General features: G+C 37.3%; 1 pseudogene; it reads right to left on the bottom strand.

Moving 5' to 3' along the window:
- Positions 1-1,336: 1,336 nt before the first annotated feature.
- Positions 1,337-4,866, bottom strand: LOC125532206 (annotated as a pseudogene).
- Between the last annotated feature and the right edge of the window lie 2,918 nt (positions 4,867-7,784).

Below are 7,784 nucleotides of genomic sequence, written 5' to 3'. Positions count from 1 at the left end.
TAAGGAACGATCTCAAGGATCAACTTGTGTGTCTAGAGGTGCCCCCTGCCTCCGTATATAAAGGAGCCAGGAGGGAGGGGGCCGCCGGCCAGGAGGAGGGCGCAGGAGGAGTCCTACTCCTACCGGGAGTAGGACTCCCCCCCCTAATCCTAGTTGGACTAGGATTCCCCGAGGGGGAAAGAGAAAGAAGGGGGCCGGCCACCTCTCCTAGTCCTAATAGGACTAGGGGAGGGGGGAGGCGCGCGGCCACCTTGGGCTGCCTCTTTCTCCTTTCCACTAAAGCCCATTAAGGCCCATATGGCTCCCGGGGGGGGTTTCGGTAACCTCCTAGTACTCCGGTAAAATCCCGATTTCACCCGGAACACTTCCGATATCCAAACATAGGCTTCCAATATATCAATCTTTATGTCTCGACCATTTCGAGACTCCTCATCATGTCCGTGATCACATCCGGGACTCCGAACAACCTTCGGTACATCAAAATGCATAAACTCATAATAACTGTCATCGTAACGTTAAGCGTGCGGACCCTACGGTTCGAGAACAATGTAGACATGACCGAGACACTTCTCCGGTCAATAACCAATAGCAGGACCTGGATGCCCATATTGGCTCCTACATATTCTACGAAGATCTTTATCGGTCAGACCGCATAACAACATACGTTGTTCTCTTTGTCATCGGTATGTTACTTGCCCGAGATTCGATCGTCGGTATCCAATACCTAGTTCAATCTCATTACCGGCAAGTCTCTTTACTCGTTCCGTAATACATCATCTCATAACTAACATCTTAGTTACAATGCTTGCAAGGCTTATGTGATGTGCATTACCGAGAGGGCCCAGAGATACCTCTCCGACAATCGGAGTGACAAATCCTAATCTCGAAATACGCCAACCCAACATGTACCTTTGGAGACACCTGTAATGCTCCTTTATAATCACCCAGTTACGTTGTGACGTTTGGTAGCACCCAAAGTGTTCCTCCGGCAAACGGGAGTTGCATAATCTCATAGTCATAGGAACATGTATAAGTCATGAAGAAAATCAATAGCAACAGTCTAAACGATCGGGTGCTAAGCTAATGGAATGGGTCATGTCAATCAGATCATTCAACTAATGATGTGACCTCGTTAATCAAATAACAACTCTTTGTTCATGGTTAGGAAACTTAACCATCTTTGATTAACGAGCTAGTTAAGTAGAGGCATACTAGTCACTTTCTGTTTGTCTATGTATTCACACATGTACTATGTTTCCGGTTAATACAATTCTAGCATGAATAATAAACATTTATCATGATATAAGGAAATAAATAATAACTTTATTATTGCCTCTAGGGCATATTTCCTTCAGTTACAAAGTGTCAAATAATATAACATTTGCAAATTACTTCTTCTATGTGACAGGTTCGAGCTCGCTTCTTTAATCTAGCACCAAATCAAATGTGAAGGTAATATTATACTCCCTCCGTTCCTAAATATAAGGTTCATCATGAATTATATATTTTTCAAAAAGTCAAACTTATCTATCTTTGACCAAGTTTATAGACAAAAATATCAATATCTAGAATACCAAATCATTATCACTAGATTCATCAGGAATTATATTTTATATATTTAGTATTTTTAATATTTATATATTTTGTTGTAGATTTGGTCAAACATATTCGACATTTGAAATTTTGAAAACTAATTGTGCCTCCTTATATTTAGGAACGGAGGGAGTAGTTACTATTATCAGCGTAATTGTGCCTCCTTTGATGTTTGTATTCCTTTTTGTTCTAAACATACATAACATAGTTCTTTACATGCAAATTCATCATTTTTTCCAAGATGCCAAATTAATATTCACATGTCCACTTGTGTAAGTATAGAGAAATACCTTGGTTGACACTATATCATTTGAGAGACGGACAAATATACCCAAACACTTGATTAGTTGTGGACTTTCTAGAACCCACTTGAAAGTCTCCTCTGATGTTATCTCATCCATTCCAACATATGCAGCACAAGCTAGCAGGTAGGGTCCAATGCTTGTAGATGAAACTTTAAGATGTTCGCTCATTGTTTTTGGCACATAATGTTCATCACGCCATTTTAGTTCATCGGCGTATGCTTGAACTAATTGCTTCAGCTGTGTATATATAAAAACAATATTAGTAGATGGTTCTATAGTTTCTTAGAAGTACCGACTATTTAAGCTAGATTACTTGCAATAAAAATCAATTAGTTCACATGATATGGTGTATCCTGCAGGATAAGTTCCATTTAAAGGGAAAAGAACTTCATCAATTTTATGCACCTAGAAGGTCTCTGTGTTTTGAGTGAACAATATTAAATAATTCATTGACCAATAAAAATACCATTTCTGAATAAATGACTAGAAATGAAAGGAATAAATGGTGAATGATTGTGGTCCAACCTTGAGAACTATGAAACATGCAATTTTTGTCTCATACCAAACATGCCCATTTTACCTTACCTTATTTTATTTAGTGAAAATGTTTACATACTATTTAATTATTTATATGAAAATATATTCACATTTTTACATTATGTCATCAACTTGATTGTATCAAAATAAGATATTGAAACATAACATATATACATCTAGACCGTTGTGGTTCTATTTTGGCAATACACAATCATAATATACTTATAGGAGGACAGACATTTCATTTCTAATTGTGTAATTATTTACAATGAGCTAGTTTGCTGAAATAAAATAGAGTACTTGCCGTTTCTTTTAGGTAAAACACACGGTAGGTCTTGTCAACTCCTAACTCCACCTCGAAGGAAGCAAATGTCTCTAGTAAATACAGGTAGAAATTCTTCATGTACTCTGGAAGCAGAGCTACTGCACTTTCATCCCACCTGCAATTTGCTATGATATTATGTATGGTCAAGAAATATAGTAGCTGTGATGGAAAAAAATCTTGAAATGTAGGCCTAAGCAATTCTTCATTTCCATTCAAATGCTATTGTGTCTAGTATTTTTAGTTGTTTCATTTCTTGGGAGCCAGTAATTTGATGAGATGATGTTTCATGACCATGAGCTTATTTAACACGAGCCATATTTTATTAAACAATATCATTTACAATGATTCAAGAAACAATATGGCAACCTGGAATACCATGCCTAGTTATTATGCCTGCTGAAAGGAGTCATGTACCTATGTAATATACATATCAGCAACATAGGCATTCCATACTACTTAATAGCTTAAACTCATATAATCTTATGTTTATATACACCTATATTGACATACGACATTCAAAATTGATGCTAGATTTTTTTTTAAATTAAAGGAATTAGTTGTCTTAAATAAAAAAATGGAGAATGCAAGGAATGTTGTGACCTTTTAATTGCTTCTTGAAGTTGCATACTCTCTTTGGTACTACCATATGTGTCAAATATATCGTCTATAATGGTAATGAAAGCTGTGATATTTGTCAGTATAATTCGCGAATGAGAATATTGAGGTTTGTAGCATGCCCCATTCATCCAGAAATACACTTCTACTATTCGATCTCTAACAAAACTCAAATTGGATTTACCATAGAGCTCCTTCCACCACCTACCATAAGGAAAACAATAAACCATATGAAATTATTATGGTTGCAAGAAATGAAGAGTTCCCGACATTAATTTCAATATGTGAAATTCTAATAAACTTACAGTGTGACATCTTTTAACTCCTCACAGAAATGAATTTGTAGAATGTTAAAATTCAGTTTTGCAAGCTCCAGTATGGCTTCATTTCGTATAGAATCCTTTTCATACTTGGATATGTAACTTCTTGTTTCTAATATTCCAACCCTTCTAAAAAGAGGTGTATCTAGGGTAGAACACACTTCCTTTGCATAAGGTGATTCCAGTTCTAAATCACACTGAAGACGTCTTTTGGTGAAAGAGATAGCCGCATCTAATACTTCCTCGCCATGGGTCCTCATATATGCCACATTGTATAAGCTTAGCAAATTTGTTGTATCAACATTCACAAAATATCCATTTTTGTCTTGAAATTTTTGGAATACATCTGAAAGTTGATTGATAACAAACCTTTCGATTTCTAATTCAGTAGCAAAATGTTCAAATCTTAATTTGCTATAGCATTAATAAATAACGCTTACCTGATGGCACATCATATCCATTTTTTCGTAGAAGATAAAACCGAAGTGAAACCAAGTGTAGATTATTATCATCGTAATCAGAGTTGAAAACAACATTGAATTGCTGGTTGATCTCATTCTCATAATGGTAGTCCAAACCAAGTCGTTCTAGCGTCATTATAAGATCTAATATTTTTGGTATTTCATTTGAATCTTTTATCATCGCCCTTACTTGTTCCCTTAACACTCCTGCTCTTTCTTTCATTTGAGGTAGCTGCAAGTATAAGTGCCAATCTTATGAACAGCCATGGTTTGGGTCATAATTTTTGAATTTAATAAAATTTCAAAGAATATGACATTAATCCATCCTATTAACAAAAACATGCCAAAATAGATGGTGGTAACGTCTAATGTGTATCTTGTAAGAAGGATGGACAACAATATGCACCAAATAAAATATTGATATATTAATACTACAATGATTTTGTTCTTGTGAGGAGAAAACGCAAAGCCTCGACTCCCATAAAAACAAAAAAGTTGTTTTTAGATTTAAGTTAAATCACAAACTTTATAAATCAGGCATCTCCGGCTCGCACATACCAGCGCTGAAGATGGGGCCTGATAAGTAAGGAAGAAATCACCCCACAGGCTTGGATGAAAAGTACTCATCTGCTCCTGGCCAGCACTGTCTCCATGTCCATGTGCTGCTGCCATTCAGTTCTTCTTATGTATAGTGCTTCGTGCTCGGTGAAGTAGATCAGAGACAAATTGTAGGTGTACTTGTGCCATGCATGCAGAAGGGCACATATATATAGAGAACCGGTTCTAACCCGTAACCTTAGACGAACTATTAAAGTCTGCTGACATACTCCACATAGCAGCCATGGAGAAAACACACTCCAAAAATATTACTCGGTCATATGGATCATTATCAAGGGCCGGTGGAAACTACGACCGAAGCATTATCAAGTGCCGGTGACTTGGAGCTGCCAGTAAAAAAATGTCAGTACGGCTGTTTTTTCCTTTTCCTGTATTTTAAGCTCTGAACAGAGTTGTACATCATTAATTTCACAAGATTACAATTAAATATCCACTTGTACATCATTTTCTTCTGCTCGGCCCTAAGACCATGGCACTACGAAGGTGCTCGCCGTCAATACTGGCTAGGATTTGGCATTGACGTGCACTTGAACCGAGTTTACAATTTTTTTCCACTAGGGGTTCCAATAATACGAACCTTCAAAATCATTTGAACTGGCATGCACGGTCAAAAGTCCATGACACATGCAATCCCTACGAAAAAGAAGTCCATCACCTTCTTAAAACTCCACTAGCTAGGATTTGGTATTGACGTGTTGACAAAATACCATTTTCAGAGCATCTTTACATATTTTCTGCTTTTCTCGAGAGTACATATTATTTGCTTGGAGTTGCCAATAACACGAACTCTCAAAGTCATATGAAATGGCATCATCGAAAGTCTATGACACGTGCAATACCTCCAAAAAGAAGTCCATGACACATGCATGAATATTCAAAAGTTATGATGATATGATAACGTACGTAGCCGTCATTGTTCCTGTTTTTCTATCTACTTCCCGCAAAAAAAAATAACATGACTTCCCGCAAAAAAAATAACATCACTGTTTTCTAATATTAAAAAAAAGGGTATTCTGTGCGTGAGCTAAGAGTGTATCCAACGATTTAGGTCCGTGCTAGGCAGCTAGACGGATCTAATACTGCATTCCCAGAATCCAGATTCTAATATCCCCCAGGCCAATGCTGACAAAATAGAAATTTAAGAGCCATCGACGGCTATCAGTCCCAATAGGTTAATAAAAATCTGACAACATGGAACTTCGACGAAGGCTGCTGCAGCAGCTAGGATCTTGGACGCTGGTCTATCAGACCACAACCAGCTTCTTTTTTCAATTCACAGCAGTTAGAGAACTCCCGGGGCTGCAAGATTCCGGGAAGCTTCAACAAAATCGTTCACTGCAGGGAAAAAGGGATTGTTGGATATTCTCCCAAGAGAAAATTAATGATTCCATGGTGAAACAGGTCATACTATCGATACAAAAAAACATTTTTTATGCACATACATAACTTTAATAAAAATGAAAGGCAGCGCTCCTGCCAGTTTCTCGAAAAAAACTTTAATAAAAAAATGTTTCTTTGGCATGTGTGGGAAATACTTCCCCGTCCCATAAGAGAAGAGCATTTTTGGAGTAGGCACTACCTGAACCTAGGTACATATGAACCCACTTTTTAAAAATGCATTTTAAACGTGTTTTAAAATTTTCAAAAACTACAAAATAAAATTTCATGAGTACATCTTCATAAATATGTGTACGGGCACAAAGTTTTGCAAATAAAATGTATTTTTATTTTGCCTTCGCAAAAAAGACAATTTCAGTGCTTCTAAATAACATTCGACGACAGTTTTTTTTGTCTTTTTTGTACACGCCAATATAAAAGTTGTTTTTCCGCAAAACTTCATATGCGCACATAGAACGCGTAGGTGTATGGATGCAACTCTTTTCAGAATTTTTTGACATTTAGGAATGTGTTTTCCGAAGTGAGATCATATGTACCCGGGTTCATCCATGTATTTTCAACCATTTTTTACACTACACCGGTGTCAAAAATGCTCTTGTATTGTTGGACGGAGGAGTAACAAATATGGAGCTTACATAACTGACTTTTTAGAGTGATGGTTATTTTTAGAGTATCAAATAAAGCATTTCTTCATAAAACTTGCACGTAGTTGAAAGGCACGAGCATCTATATTGTAGAAAGAAAGAAAACAATTTTTTGTTTAAAATATTTATGATATTACTATTTATCCAGGAGCATATGTTGCCCCTATTTCAAATTCTTCATCCTGACATTTCTATTATATCATTATAAAGCAAGGATGTGTTTATTAAAAAAAACTAGATCGAAAAATGGCTCCCCACCCCCACTGCCGACCCCAAGGCAATCTACATGGTGATCCTTCTCGTGGCTCATCGATCATCATGGACTCATGCGCGGATCTCTCTCTCTCTCTCTCTCTCTCTCTCTCTCTCTCTCTCTCTCTCTCTCTCTCTCTCTCTCTCTCTCTCTCTCTCTCTCTCTCATCATGGACTCATGCGCGGATCTCTCTCTCTCTCTCTCTCTCTCTCTCTCTCTCTCTCTCTCTATGTATTGTCCTTGTCCTGAGCTTCTCCCAGGACTTTCAGTAAGGACCAAGTTTGTGATCTTTTCTCTACATGAATGCATCCCTTATCTCTACATTTTCTAAGGCAGTGGGTTTCTTAATTTAACGCATGTAAATCATCATGTGTATGCGACAATTATTTCGCAAGCGCTAACGGGCCGACCATGTGTGATGATTAGTCTTATTTGAACTGGTTTGTACTAGTTTGCAAAGTCTTGTGCGTGGGCACCAAACAAATGTTGTCCCAATAAAAGGAGTAGCAAGCGTAGGGTGATCCCTGTCACACCACACACAACAATAGGTATATCGAGAAAAATGATGTTCTTAGTGGTGTTAGTGGAGCTTTGATACGGCATCGACGGTACCATGATGTTTGATAGCAAGATAGGAATTTAGCCTTTTACATATGACGAGGAGGCAAAAAGGAATAGTAAAAAAGCAATATGTGGAAACAATGATGTCCAAGGA

This window comes from Triticum urartu, unplaced genomic scaffold (assembly GCF_003073215.2).
Source record: "Triticum urartu cultivar G1812 unplaced genomic scaffold, Tu2.1 TuUngrouped_contig_9367, whole genome shotgun sequence".
In the NCBI taxonomy this organism is placed as follows: domain Eukaryota; kingdom Viridiplantae; phylum Streptophyta; class Magnoliopsida; order Poales; family Poaceae; genus Triticum; species Triticum urartu.
The sequence above is the reverse complement of the archived record's forward strand: the minus strand, read 5'-3'. Positions and strand labels throughout refer to the sequence as shown.